The sequence below is a fragment of the Salvelinus alpinus genome, chromosome 18 (assembly GCF_045679555.1).
Source record: "Salvelinus alpinus chromosome 18, SLU_Salpinus.1, whole genome shotgun sequence".
NCBI classification, from domain to species: domain Eukaryota; kingdom Metazoa; phylum Chordata; class Actinopteri; order Salmoniformes; family Salmonidae; genus Salvelinus; species Salvelinus alpinus.
The window spans coordinates 32,603,397-32,619,289 of record NC_092103.1 but is presented as its reverse complement, the minus strand read 5'-3'; positions in this window follow the sequence as shown (position 1 = coordinate 32,619,289).

The following is a 15,893-nucleotide window of genomic DNA, read 5'->3' as shown; positions in this document are numbered from 1 at the left end:
ACCTGACCTGTTCACTGTGATTACTATTATTTGACCATGCTGGTCATTTATGAACATTTGTACATCTTGGCAATATTCTGTTATAATCTCCACCCGGCACAGCCAGAAGAGGACTAGCCACCCCTCATAGCCTGGTTCCTCTCTAGGTTTCTTCCTAAGTTTTGGACTTTCTAAGCAGTTTTTCTCCTAGCCACCGTGCTTCTACACCTGCATTGCTTGCTGTTTGGGGTTTTAGGCTGGGTTTCTGTACAGCACTTTGATATATCAGCTGATGTAAGAAGGGCTATATAAATACATTTGATTTACCACTATGACCACTATGATTATTATTTGACCCTTCTGGTCATCTATGAACGTTTGAACATCTTGGCCACGTACTGTTATAATCTCCACCCAGCACAGCCAGAAGAGGACTGGCCACCCCTCATGGCCTGGTTCCTCCCTAGGTTTCTTCCTAGGTTCTGGCCTTTCTAGGGAGTTTTTCCTAGCCACCGTGCTTCTACATCTGCATTGCTTGCTGTTTGGGGTTTTAGGCTGTGTTTCTGTATAGCACTTTGTGACATCGGCTGATGTAAAAAGGTCTTTATAAATACATTTGATTTGATTTGATAGCACAAACACATCTGGGAGGCTATGAACACAAAGCTGTTAGCAGTAGATCAGAAAGTGCAACATGGAGAGATGCCAAGAAACAGTCTCACTGACTAGGCTGTTCTAATGAATCACTAAAATGTCACTGAGATTAACGTCATGATGATGTGTCTGATGGGAGAAGGATGATATACTGTATCCATTTGCTATGCTGACTTTTGTGCTGAGGGTGCATCTCAATAGACTGAACTGTCTTTCTCTCCTTGTGTTTTCTCTTTCCTACAATCTACTGATCTAAAACCATGGCATAGGGGAAAGCAAGATGGTGGATGTCTGATCCATATACCAGGTATTTACTCTTTCATTCACAATCACATCAGTGTAGAAAGCCGACAGAGACAAGGAGAAGAGGATGATTTAGACTACTGAGACAGCCCAAGACTTACTCGTCCAGAAACTTCCTCCAAACTGGCCCATGTTAATCATTAGTATTCAATTAGTATTCCCGATGCCAGTTGGGTGGCATTGTTCCCCAGAGACCCAGCATCTCCTTAGCTGCGTTAGGATTTGATCATTTGTTAATTTTCCCCCACAATAATATAATAACAATAATAATAATATAAGCCATTTAGCAGACGCTTTTATCCAAAGTGACTTACAGTCATTCATGCAAATATTTTACGTATGTGTGAAATAAGGCAGGAACACCGTGAAACTGTCTCTGTCAGTTCAATTTGGGTGAATGATGCATCTTTTTCATATGATTGTATTTTGAATGGTGGTGCTTGTCGGTAATCAGCTCACACAATGTATTTAGGAACACGTGTATCTGTTCTACACGCTGCTCAGATGCTTGGCAAGATTTTATGTTTGCATATACAGTATAATCCTAGTTACAGATCTTGTTGGGTATGTGAAGTGGAATAGATCCTCTTTTATGTTAGACTCCATCTCTACATAAAGAGATGTTGTCCAAAGCAAAATATCACTATTTCTATCACATATTATCTGATGTTGGCAGGACCAATAAAAATCCAATGCAGCTCTCATTGATGATAATACAATAAAGTCCTGTTAAATCAACTATCGACATGTATATAGTTTGGCCAATGATCAACCATCAGTAGGGAATTACTGAGACATTCCATTGTATTTTCAGCCATCTTCATTTAACTCCTGTATAGGACGGAGGTGTTAATACCACACCTGTGCTTGGAGTGGAACAGCTCTTTTTTTGGACAGGCACAGTCGCGCAGACCTACCCAAAATAACTTGATTTAAACAGGCAACAACAACCATGGGGGATGGTAGAAGGGACGGGGAATGGGGGGAGGCACACGCACACAGAACGTCTGCCATATTGTGACAGCCTGCCAGTTTCTGACAAATGGGTGGCTGAGTGGATTGTTAATTTAATGTTTGACAGTGTAATTAAGTAAGCAGTAGCATATGCTCAGGAGTTGTTTTTTACCCTCCATTCCAGAAAGAGAGAGAGAGGTACCACTCCAAAGAGGACGAGTGAGCTAGTGAGCAGAAGGAGAGGGTGGGCATGGATGAATGAGAGTGTTGTTACAAGATGAAAGAAAGAGACAGAGACAGAGAGGGAGTTTTGTCTTTCGAAAGCTTGTGTAGACTCATATTTACTTCAGTTCAATACTGAATGAGACATTTGTGACTTGTTTCAAGAAACTAGGTGTATGTCGCAGGTCACTACTTCACAGGAGAGCCATTTGAACGTAATTCTTTTTTTTTTAAATCAGAAATGCCAACTGGAACATGTGAACTTTCATGTGCCTTTATAACAGACTTGTATGCCATCTGTAAATATGAATAAACCTGTTAAATTACGAGCCGAGTTGGTTTAGCCACAGAAAAAGTCAGCCACCTTCCCGCTAGCCATGATTGGCTGAGATAATGAGTGGGCTGGACATGCCGAGAGATGATTTCGGATTGGTCTGCCATATAGCACGCTTCTGTCAATTTGAGCTGGTCAGTATGTGTTGGTAATCCTGTCTAACGCAGCTTTTAAAAAAAAGTATTGCGTAGTAGAACTGCATATCATTGGTATCTCAGAGCCATTTGCTTTGCTAGTTATAGCCTAATGTTAGCTATCTGGCTGGTTAGCTACCTGCAGATTCACGCAGGGTAGTAACGTCATGAGTTGGGATTATGGTTAATTGTTTACCTAGCTAGCTACATGTCTTAACAAAAGACTCCACTATGCAAGTAACCATTTCAATTGAATGTCACTGTGACAACTGTTAATAGACGTAGCTGGTAAATTCACTCTGACTATCTACTCCGATTTCAGAGTAGTCTTGTCTGAGTGTGCCAGAGCGTAGAATAACTGACACATTTACAAACACTTAAAACCTCTTAGCGCTAGGAGTCAGATTTTTTTTTTTTTTTTTTAATAACGTGCCCAACGTAAACGGACATTTTCTCTGGCCCAGATCGTAGAATATGCATATAATTTACAGATTAGGATAGAAAACACTCCAAAGTTTCCAAAACTGTCAAAATATTGTCTGTGAGAAAAATAATACTTATTCTGCAAGCGAAAACCTTAGAAAAAGTAACCCGGAAGTGATATTTAAAAAATTAATAATCTGTGTTTCCTGGCCCGTCTAACCTCCATTTAAAGGGGTATCAACCAGATTCCTTTTCCAATGGCTTCCTCAGGCTGTGACCAGGTTTTAGACATAGTTTCAGGCTTTTATTTTGAAAAATGAACGAGTTTTTTCAAAACTAGTCAAGTGTCCTGCGAATATTTCCTGCGCGCGAGAGAGGGGCACCCCATTTTCCTTTTGTCTCTTAATGAATAGGTTATGCTCCGGTTGAAATATTATCGATTATGTTTGTTAAAGACAACCTGAGGATTGATTATAAAAAACATTTGAAATGTTTCTACGACCATTTCGGATACTTTTTGGGATTTGTCGAACGGAACACGGCTTTTGTTTTCTCAAAATAATGCGCAACCCAAATGGCGTTTTTTTGTGATAAAAGTAATATTTATCGAACAAAAAGAAGATTTGTTGTGTAACTGGGAGTCTCGTGAGTGGAAACACCCGAAGATTATCAAAGGTAAGCGATTAATTTTATTGCTTTTCTGACTTTCGTGACCATGCTAATTTGGGGCTAGCTGTTGTAGCATTGAAAGCTACACTCACAAAATCTTGGATTTCTTTCGCTGTAAAATATATTTTCAAAATCTGACACGATAGGTGAATTAACAACAAGCTAAGCTGTGTTTTTGTATATTTGACTTGTGATTGCATGATTATAAATATTTTTTGTAATATTTTTGAATTTGGCGCCCTGCAATTCAGCGGTTGTTTAGGAAAGTGAACCCGTATTCGATATCTGTAGCGCAGTGAAGTTAACACCCGTTGAATATGGCTGTAAATTTGTAAATGTTGGCAAAAAAGCATAAATGTTGCCAGCAGCACAGTGGCAATCACCAACGCTCTGGATAACATAAAAACAGCCTAACCAGCTCTGCTAGGGTGAGTAAAATGGTCAGTGAGCTGTTCTTTCATTTGTGTCTGGAAGTAGCTAGCAAGCTAGCCAACCTTAGCCAGTTAGCTTGGGTGCTTGACTGTTGTTGTTAGGACAGAACACTCGGATCAACGCTTAAAGAGATGGGTGGGGATAAAGCTCAAGAGGGTGTGAACGATGCTGAATGGATGTAGACAAAGAAGAGCTCTCCAGTAGGTACCAAACATTCAAAGGCCATTTTCTCAAAAGTGAGGTTACAAGTTTATCAACTTTGAAAGCAGTATTACTTTCCCATTGTTCCTGAAATGCAGTGTATGATGTACCATTTTGTTGCTTTGTGTTGCTCTTTTGTCCAATGTAAAAAACACAATTTCAAAATGTCCTACATTAGACCGAATCAAGGTGGTCATTCACATTTATAGAGAGAGATAGAGAGAAAGAGAAAGAGAGAGAAAAAGGTAGTGCACAGAAGAAAGAGAGAAGGGACAAGGGAGAGAAAGAGAAAGAAAAGGAGAGAGAGAGAGAGAGAGAGAGAGAGAGAGAGAGAGAGAGAGAGAGAGAGAGAGAGAGAGAGAGAGAGAGAGAGAGAGAGAGAGAGAGAGAGAGAGGAAATCACTCAGTCGGAAAGTAGATGGACCTTAATTAATTGGCTTGAATTAAAAGCTCAGTACTTAGAATGATTCAGGTTCAAGAGATTAAACTGAAAGAGAAGAGACAGAAGATTTTTTTATTTCTGTGCAATGGAGCGAGGTGGATGCAGATGAGCATATCATAGATAATTTAACCTAATGGGTCAGTCTGAGCAGACGTCACATTTCAGACCAAGTACATTGGGCTGACAACAGCTAGATAGACAACGAAGGGTCAATGTTAATGTGTTGCTGCCTGTGTGACTGTAAAGGAGATAATGTGTTAAATATTCTGCCTGCGTCATCAGTAATATAGGGAGATTAAGTCATGTGTTAAATTATGAGGAAATATATTACCTTGTGTCCATTCAACAGCTAGGTAACATCAACGAGGGGTTAAAATGTTACTATCTGTGTCTGTGTGACAGTTAGGGGAGATTATGTGTTAAATTATTAGTAGATACAGTGGGGCAAAAAAGTATTTAGTCAGCCACCAATTGTGCAAGTTCTCCCACTTAAAAAGATGAGAGAGGCCTGTAATTTTCATCATAGGTACACTTCAACTATGACAGACAAAATGAGAAAAAAAAATGTAGAAAATCACATTGTAGGATTTTTAATGAATTTATTTGCAAATTATGGTGGAAAATAAGTATTTGGTCACCTACAAACAAGCAAGATTTCTGGCTCTCACAGACCTGTAACTTCTTCTTTAAGAGGCTCCTCTGTCCTCCACTCGTTACCTGTATTAATGGCCCCTGTTTGAACTTGTTATCAGTATAAAAGACACCTGTCCACAACCTCAAACAGTCACACTCCAAACTCCACTATGGCCAAGACCAAAGAGCTGTCAAAGGACACCAGAAACAAAATTGTAGACCTGCACCAGGCTGGGAAGACTGAATCTGCAATAGGTAAGCAGCTTGGTTTGAAGAAATCAACTGTGGGAGCAATTATTAGGAAATGGAAGACATACAAGACCACTGATAATCTCCCTCGATCTGGGGCTACACGCAAGATCTCACCCCGTGGGGTCAAAATGATTACAAGAACGGTGAGCAAAAATCCCAGAACCACACGGGGGGACCTAGTGAATGACCTGCAGAGAGCTGGGACCAAAGTAACAAAGCCTACCATCAGTAACACACTACGCCGGCAGGGACTCAAATCCTGCAGTGCCAGACGTGTCCCACTGCTTAAGCCAGTACATGTCCAGGCCCGTCTGAAGTTTGCTAGAGAGCATTTGGATGATCCAGAAGAAGATTGGGAGAATGTCATATGGTCAGATGAAACCAAAATATAACTTTTTGGTAAAAACTCAACTCGTCGTGTTTGGAGGACAAAGAATGCTGAGTTGCATCCAAAGAACACCATACCTACTGTGAAGCATGGGGGTGGAAACATCATGCTTTGGGGCTGTTTTTCTGCAAAGGGACCAGGACGACTGATCCGTGTAAAGGAAAGAATGAATGGGGCCATGTATCGTGAGATTTTGAGTGAAAACCTCCTTCCATCAGCAAGGGCATTGAAGATGAAACGTGGCTGGGTCTTTCAGCATGACAATGATCCCAAACACACCGCCCGGGCAACGAAGGAGTGGCTTCGTAAGAAGCATTTCAAGGTCCTGGAGTGGCCTAGCCAGTCTCCAGATCTCAACCCCATAGAAAATCTTTGGAGGGAGTTGAAAGTCCGTGTTGCCCAGCAACAGCCCCAAAACATCACTGCTCTAGAGGAGATCTGCATGGAGGAATGGGCCAAAATACCAGCAACAGTGTGTGAAAACCTTGTGGAGACTTACAGAAAACGTTTGACCTCTGTCATTGCCAACAAAGGGTATATAACAAAGTATTGAGATAAACTTTTGTTATAGACCAAATATTTATTTTCCACCATAATTTGCAAATAAATTCATAAAAAATCCTACAATGTGATTTTCTGGATTTTTGTTTCTCATTTTGTCTGTCATAGTTGAAGTGTACCTATGATGAAAATTACAGGCCTCTCTCATCTTTTTAAGTGGGAGAACTTGCACAATTGGTGGCTGACTAAATACTTTTTTGCCCCACTGTATATCACCTTGTGTCCATTAAACATGCATTAGCCAGGTTTGTTTGATGTAAGTGCGTTTGATGATGAAACATGTGCTTGAGTTTTTATTCCCAGCTGTACGTCATGCCAGCTAACAGTGAGTGAGACATCATTGTGGCCCAAACTGAGATGAAGCCAGCCATTAATTAAAGACACTCCACACTCCACTTCATCAAATAAATGACATAAGGACTCTGTAAAGTGATGTGTTACCTGAAAACACCTCCTCTGTTTTCACTCATTTCCTCTAGAGAATGTACGCCTTGTCAGGAGAGAGTGGAAGAGATAAAGAGATGGAGGGGACAGTGAGGAGAGAGAAGGAGAGAAACAGAGTGACAGAGAGATCTTCCTCCACCCTGTGTAAAGTGCCAATGCCAGCCCTGTTCCTGTTTGTGGTTACTGGCAAGCAGCCAGCCAGTCCCAGGCAGCTTGGTTTGATGGGTGTCCTGAGAGAGGAGAGGAGGGGGAGAACAGGGTAACGTTAGCGATGACAGATATGAGTGGTGTCAGTTTACCACTATTAGATTAATTATTCTCCCTGTCAGTCTACAAGCAGACGGGGATGTGCAGACTCACCGGAGGCCCAGGCCCCGCTTCCTCTCTTCCCTTCCTCCTCTCTTCCACTCAGCTCCTCATCTCCTTGCCCACAGCCCCAGTACAGAGTACAGACCACATGCACCCCCTAGGAAACTCAATAGAGAGATGAGCGATAATAAATAGACTGTTTACAAGAAGTGTTGATATTACAAAAGCAGGAGAGGAGTCCTGTTCAACCTGGCCTTGAGACGTTTTCTAAGCATATTCATGTAACATCAATCACCAGTCAGTCAAACTAGCACAATGCATGACAGCATTATAATTCATATGGAGTGTTTAACCACCAATACTTCCTGTAATTCCTGAGACAATCTTCACTAGCAGTGAATATTATGCTTACTAGAGCATTCATAAGCCCTACATTTGATGTTATGGCTGTAGAACAATATTAGATACTGTAGCTGAGATGGGCTGGTCGGCCTCTCCCTGGCACCATCTCAGCCTGATGTTTAATCAGAGGAAGGTAATGACCCGCTCGCAGGGTGTTGACGTCCAGACGACAGTGATGAATTACTACCACATCCTCTGACCTCAGACGGACCATAAACACACATCATTTCATTTCTTTTTTTTTTCTTTATACATTTTTTGGCAGGCCGCAGCCTGCGGTGGTGATGGAGGAGGACGGTGTGGAAGGTACCAGGTGGCGCAGGTGGTGGAGGGAATGATCGATAGGGAGGGTATCAAGGACAAGTTATATCTCTCTGCTAAGTTGCTCCAACACTCTAAGTGGGGCTACTGCGTTCAAAGGACAAATTATTGAGGTTTCAACCAAACAGAAACAGGATGTGTCAATGAAGAAAATGGGAAGAATAAGGAAGCACTAACATTCCAAGAAAAAAGTATATTCCATAACAATCAGATGACACTCTCACTGAAAGGTCATAGAGAATACAAAAAAAGTGAAAGGCTTTGAGAGATGACAGTCAGTGAAATCAGCAGCAGTGAATGTGGCATATTCAAGGTCAGAGATGGCTTTCTGGGGCCTTGAAGTCAAGAGCTGCCCCTGTAGAGAACCCAGCCTTGAGAGAGAGGAGAGGAGAGGAGAGGAGAGGAGAGGAGAGGAGAGGAGAGGAGAGGAGAGGAGAGGAGAGGAAAGGAGAGGAGAGGAGAGGAGAGGAGAGGAGAGGAGAGGAGAGGAGAGGAGAGGAGAGGAGAGAGCCTGCGTGTCTTGGTTTTTCTGGGAGCTTGAGAGTGTACATTGTGTATGCAAGTCCTTTTATAAGGCTGCACACTATTATAGCATTTGCCGCTAGACTCTAATAGCAGATAAAAGCAAAGTTGGGGATGTGAAATCCTCCGGCAGACAGATAAGCCAATATCATGAAATATTCAATTAAGTGCACAAACACTGACATGGTTTTATCACCTAGTTTGTTTCAGTCTATCTGAACTGTGCAGGCAAGCAGCAGCAGCAGCAGACAGAACAGATGTGCTCCACCATCTAGAAGAAGAGGGACGAATCAATGACAGAATCATATTGACTTTGATATTAATAACAGTATTGATACGATTTTTCCCCATAGCTTGAAACAGCAGGGAAAGGACAGGCACACAGACTGTAATGCAGCCGGTTCTCTTCCGCTTCTGTATCTCTCCAACCTGTTTAAAAGGAAAATGCTGTCTGTGTAGCGCTCTTTGTAGACATTTGTACTGCTTGAATCTATAGGTGCTACGTAAACATGGAGAAGTTCAGTTGATGCCACAGGAATAAGGACTACATTGTGCAAAAATTACTGTTATCGAAAAACGTATGAACATATTATCTGTATTATCCAGCATTTCAAATGACTGTTTTGCTAAAATTATTCAGCTGCACAAATTGCTCTCATTCTCTCAGTCCTCATTTGCAATAAGCACAATATGAATAAACTTCCCCCATAATACACTGTCCTTGCCGTTGTCAATCAAACCGTGGTGGACTTCATCTATTCTCTGGCTGCTGCCAGTGCTGCTGTATGGATACTGGTGCATGCTAAAGTGCTGCTGTATGGATACTGGTGCATGCTAAAGTGCTGCTGTATGGATACTGGTGCATGCTAAAGTGCTGCTGTATGGATACTGGTGCATGCTAAAGTGCTGCTGTATGGATACTGGTGCATGCTAAAGTGCTGCTGTATGGATACTGGTGCATGCTAAAGTGCTGCTGTATGGATACTGGTGCATGCTAAAGTGCTGCTGTATGGATACTGGTGCATGCTAAAGTGCTGCTGTATGGATACTGGTGCATGCTAAAGTGCTGCTGTATGGATACTGGTGCATGCTAAAGTGCTGCTGTATGGATACTGGTGCATGCTAAAGTGCTGCTGTATGGATACTGGTGCATGCTAAAGTGCTGCTGTATGGATACTGGTGCATGCTAAAGTGCTGCTGTATGGATACTGGTGCATGCTAAAGGAGCGGACCATGTTCTCACCACAGTTATGACACCTCTTTCTGTCCGTAGCTGTGCTGTTTCCCAGCCTCATTAATAACATCTCAATGTCTCTCTCCCACCTCCAGTTATTTCATCTATTCACCACACTATAACCAGATGGACAGATACCATCTGCTAGGGGTGAAGGGAGGAGAGGAGGGTGGAGGAGAGGAGAGGAGGGGAGGACAGTAAAGGAAAGGAAGGGAAGGAAGAGGTGAGGAAAGGAGAGGAGAACACACCTAGAATATAGCAGCTCACTATATACGGCTACTTCTCTGTCTCTATGAGGGGGTGGAGAGAACTGTCAACTAGAACATTAGACTCCTAAAAAGAGAACAAGGGCAGTCTGGTCACGGATTAATATCCCTGCCATCAAATTATCTAACCATTTCACAGGATTCATTATGGCTAACAAGATATCCATGGATACGTCCCAAATGGGGCATTAGGTATCAAGGGCATAAAGCTGTAACAGGCATAACAGGTTCTCTGGGCACTCTTAATGCTGTGAAGTGGCTGGGCTAGGAGGTTAAGTGGTTAATGATAGCTGGCCTGTGGTTTTATTGGAGGAGAGCACTTAATCTTTAGCACCACTCGGCTGATGGATGGCTGTAGATGGATTGAGGGATCGGTGGCTGGACGACTTTCTGCCCCCACACACTTAACACATACACATGCAACAGGAGAGGGGGAAAGACGCAGAGGACAATAGACACTACAATTAACATGGGCAAAAGGACAGGTAGTGTGTTGCTTAATGGAAGGAGAGAGGGAGAGAGGAGAGAGAAACAGAGAGGGGGAGAGGAGAGAGAGACAGAGAGGGGGAGAGGAGAGAGAGAGAGAGAGAGAGGGAGAGGACAGCGAAAGAGTGGGGGAGAGGAGAGAGACAGAGAGGGAGAGAGGAGAGAGAGAGAGGGGAGGGAGACAGAGAGGAGGAGAGAGAGAGAGAGAGGGGGGGGAGAGACAGAGAGGAGGAGAGAGAAAGCGAGAGAGAGAGAGGTAGAGGAGAGAGAGACAGAGAGGAGAGATGACATGGAGTCATTTCAGGGTTTATGCCAAAACTAGAAAACTAGACTCTAAACCCAAATTAAGAATTGTACAGAGACGTTACTAGGAGAATAGACTTGTCTAGACTCAAAGATCAATAGATCCAAGTAGCTTTAGGGAAGAGGAAAACAATTACAGGCCAAATGAGCCGAGTACTAATAAAAAAAAGTCCAGCGCTTCACTATTAAGTTTTTATAACAACAAATGACTGAGCCAAAACTCCTCCATCAAATCTTCTGACCCTATACTGTAACCTACCCTTAAATAAATCCAGCCAAACTGGTCTCTTATCTATTTCACCTCGATGACAGTTATACCCTAAACCCTAACCTCAACCCAAGCCCGATCCACAACTCTACCCAAACACTAGCTTCATGTCCACATTCCTTTTCAAACCTAACCCTCAACCACAACCCAAACCCAAACCCAACCCTAACCCTCAACCACAACCCAAACCCAAACCTAACCCTCAACCACAACCCAATCCCAAACCTAACCCTCAACCACAACCCAAACCCAAACCCAAACCTAACCCTCAACCCAAACCCAAACCTAACCCTCAACCACAACCCAATCCCAAACCTAACCCTCAACCACAACCCAAACCTTACCCTAACCCTTGGGACTAATAACAAAATAAAAGTCCACAGCTATGGAACACTGAATGTTTGAAAGAGATTACATAATTTGGCATCTACGGTACCGCCTCCCATTCCATCAGGTGATTCCTACACATTTGATGCACAGGTGATGCCTCTCCATTCCAGACGTGCGTTCCTGCCCCTATATGGAAGGGGGCCTGGGACAATGGTATAAAGTGTAGGGGCATTGGGTAGGGGCATAGAGAGTGCTTATGAGGAGGGACCAAGACGTTCAAAGTATGTAATCTCTAGGATGGTTCATGGACCACAGCTCTGCCCAAAATAGAACAGAGCAGGCAGGAAGGAAGAGAGGCAGGCAAACAGGAGAGAAAGACATTTTTTAAAATACAAAGCGGCCCAGCACCATATGCTCCTCCTGCTGGCACTTCAACATGGTACAAAGCTCTACCTGCAGGGCCAAGGTAAGAGTTCACAGCACTACCCATAAGTGCTTGTTGGAATATTGTAATGTATCACTCTCTGTCAGTGTCAGGGTAACAGACAGTTGTTGTAGAACAATGGTTCCCAAACTTTTTATAGTCCCGTAACCCTTCAAACATTCAACCTCCAGCTGCGTACCCCCTCTAGCACCAGGGTCAGCGCACTCTCAAATGTTGTTCTATGCCATCATTGTAAGCCTGCCACACACACACTATACGATAGTTTTTGTTTTTGTCACAATCCGGCTCGTGGGAAGTGACAAAGAGCTCTTATATGACCAGGGCACAAATAATAGTATAATAATAGTCAATAATTTTGCTCTTTATTTAGCCATCTTACATATTAAACTTTATTTGTTCATCAGAAATTGTGAATAACTCACCACAGGTTAATGAGAAGGGTGTGCTTGAAAGGATGCACATAACTCTGCAATGTCGGGTTGTATTGGAGAGTCTCAGTCTTAAATCATTTTCCACACACAGTCTGTGCCTGTATTTAGTTTTCATGCTAGTGAGGGCTGAGAATCCACTCTCACATATGTATGTGAGCGATTTGCCAAGGCAGGACACTAAGCGCAGCCCATTCTAGAAATCTGGTAGTGGCTTTTGATTAAATTCAATTTTCACAGAACCGCTTGTTGCAATTTCGATAAAACTCTCTTGTTCAGATATCGGTAAGTGGACTGGAGGCAAGGCATGAAAGGGATAACAAATCCAGTTGTTTGTGTCGTCCATTTTGGGAAAGTACCTGCATAATTGTGCACCCAGCTCACTCAGGTGCTTCGCTATATCACATTTGACATTGTCCGTAAGCTTGAGTTTACGGACAACATTACAGGAGAGTCCCTGTAATCCTAGATTCAGATCATTCAGGCGAGAAAAAACATCACCCAGATAGGCCAGTCGTGTGAGAAACTCGTCCTCGTGCAAGCGGTCAGACAAGTGAAAATTATGGTCAGTAAAGAAAACTTTAAGCTCTCATTAAAAAAAATTGTCAATACTTTGCCCCTTGATAACCAGCGCACTTCTGTATCTTGTAAAAGCGTTACATGGCCATATCATATCATTGCATAACATAAAAATACACAAGAGTTCAGGGGCCTTGCTTTAACAAAGGTAACCATTGTCAATGTTGTGTCCAAAACATCTTTCAAGCTGTCAGGTATTCCCTTGGCAGCAAGAGCCTCTTGTGGATGCTGCAGTGTACCCAAGTGGCATCAGGAGCAACTGCTTGCACGTGCGTTACCACTCCACTATGTCTCCCTGTCATGGCTTTTGTGCCATCAGTACAGATACCAACAAATCTTGACCACCAAAAGTCCATTTGATGTCACAAAGCTGTCCAGTACTTTAAAAATATCCTCTCATGTTGTCCTGGTTTCCAGTGGTTTGCAGAAGAGGATGTCTTCCTTAATCGACCCCCCATAAACGTAACAGACATATACCGGGAGCTGTGCCAGGCCCGCAACATCTGTTGATTCATCCAGCTGTAATGCATATAATTCACTGGCTTGTATGCGAAGCAGTAATTGTTTCAAAACATCTCCTGCCATGTCACTGATGCGTCGTGAAACAGTGTTGTTTGATGAAGGCATTGTCTGTATAGGTTTTTTGGCCTTTTCCCCCAACATTGTCCCAGCCATATCCACGGCAGCAGGAAGAATTAAGTCCTCTACAATAGTATGTGGCTTGCCTGTCCTAACCACTCGGTAGCTCACCATATAAGACACTTCTAGCCACTTCTTATTAATGGTATCTAATGCTTTTATACATGTCTTGCTACTTGAAAGTCGTCTTTATTCTCATTCAAAAAACTCCTGTGGCTTATTTTTCTAATTGTCATGTTTCGTTTCTAAATGTCTGACCAAGAGTGAAGGTTTCCCACGAGAGAGTAACGGTTAATGCGATTGGATGGTAATTATTTGACTAGGGTACCTGTATTTGACATTGTGTTGTTATTTTGCTGAACACTAGATGGTTGAATTTTATTTTTGGCAGTGAAACGAGGCTACTCTGGCGAGAAAAAAACCTCACCCAAATGTATAGCCCTGTTGGAAAATAGAAATGTACTGTTTGAAAATGTGAATCACATTTTTATTAGGCGTACCCGACTGTATTGCGCATACCCCTGGGGGGTACCCAGTTTGGGAATACCTGCTGTAGAACAACCTCACTGTCTGTGTCTGTTTGCATCAGCTCATTTCCCCCCGTTTTCGTCACCATGATGACGGTAACCTTTGATCTTGAATATACTGTAATTATAGAATTCTCCATCTGCTGCTACCATGTCTCGGAACAGCTAGAACCCCAGTACCTTCTGAGCATTCTTGTCTTCCGTTGGGAATATTCTGCTGCCCAGTTCACAGGAACGGAGTTTAAAGATGTCAAAGACGGTTGTGTTCCCCATGACAATAAGAAACAAGGAGGAGAGGAAAGAGAGGGAGAGATAGAGGAAGAGAGAATGCTAATTCATTCTATGCATGCTAATGATAATCTCCTACTATACCCCTTTTGAATAATGTTCTAATTTTGACCCAAACGAATGTGTAATTCACCTGCATTTCTGTGGAGAAAACAACACAAGCCGACTGTGTGCCGCATATTTACACATCAAACACACTCCTTTACCTCCTTCCCTCTCTCCCTCCCTCCTCTCCCCTCTTCTCTCCTTCCATTTGGAAGATGCTACTGCTCTGAACACAAGACAAACAGACACTGGGGATCCTCATCTCAATAAGAGGTACAACCATAGAGCTAGGTAGAGGAATCATCTTTATACAGGGGATCCTATTCTAAATAAGAGGTACAACCATAGAGCTAGATAGAGGACTCATCTTTATACAGGGGATCCTATTCTAAATAAGAGGTACAACCATAGAGCTAGATAGAGGACTCATCTTTATATCAGTGCCATTATAATGTCTGTGACAGCATGAGTATCGCCATTGAGGCTACAACCCATAGGAATCCCCACTCAGTTGACTACTTTAAAATGCCGGTGGAAGCCCTCAATGGCAATGTCAACACTGAAGTTAGTTATATCCATGAAGAGTCCTATATCTATCATTATGTGGAGAACATACAATGTACAGTACTTTATAAACTGGGTGGTTCGAGCCCTGAAGGCTGAATCGCTGACAGCCGTGATATATCAGATGTATACCACGTATATGACAAAACATTTATTTTTACTGCTTTAGTTACGTTGGTAACCAGTTTATAATAGCAATAAGGTACCTCGGGGGTTTGTGATATATGGCCAATATACCTTGGCTAAGTGTTGTGTCCAGGCACTCCGCGTTGAGTCGTGCTTCAGAAAAGCCCTTAGCCGTGGTATATTGGCCATATACCACACCCCCTCTGGCCTTATTGCTTAAGTATACAATGAGTCTGTGCCCAGGAATACTGTTACAAATAAACAATGCCAGAGAGAATGCATGAGAGAGATAGATAGTGTAGACAACGAATGCCCAAGAATACTTTTAGAAATCCACTGCATTAAAGGGAATATACAGAGTTTTTGATAACAACGTTTTTAAAGAACCTGTTAGAATGCTGAAAGACCAACAACCTAAATGGAAAACCAAAGCTAATTCAAAGATAAGCACCAGGCCTACAAAGCGATGATGTGGGGGTGTAAGTAACTCTGCATGTCGTTCTGTTTTAATCTCTGTTTACCCAGTATCAATATTTGTCTCCTCTAGATACAGAAAGTATTCACACCCCTTGACTTTTTCCAGATTTCTGTTGTGTTACAGCCTGAATTTAAAATGGATTAGATTGAGATGTAGTGTCACTGGCCTGCACACAATACCCAATAATGTCAAAGCGGAATTATGTTCTTAAGCCTAAATAAGTTCAGGAGTAGTCCCTCAGTCGAGCAGTGAATTTCAAACACAGATTTAACCACACACACCAGAGAGGTTTTCCAATGGCTCACAAA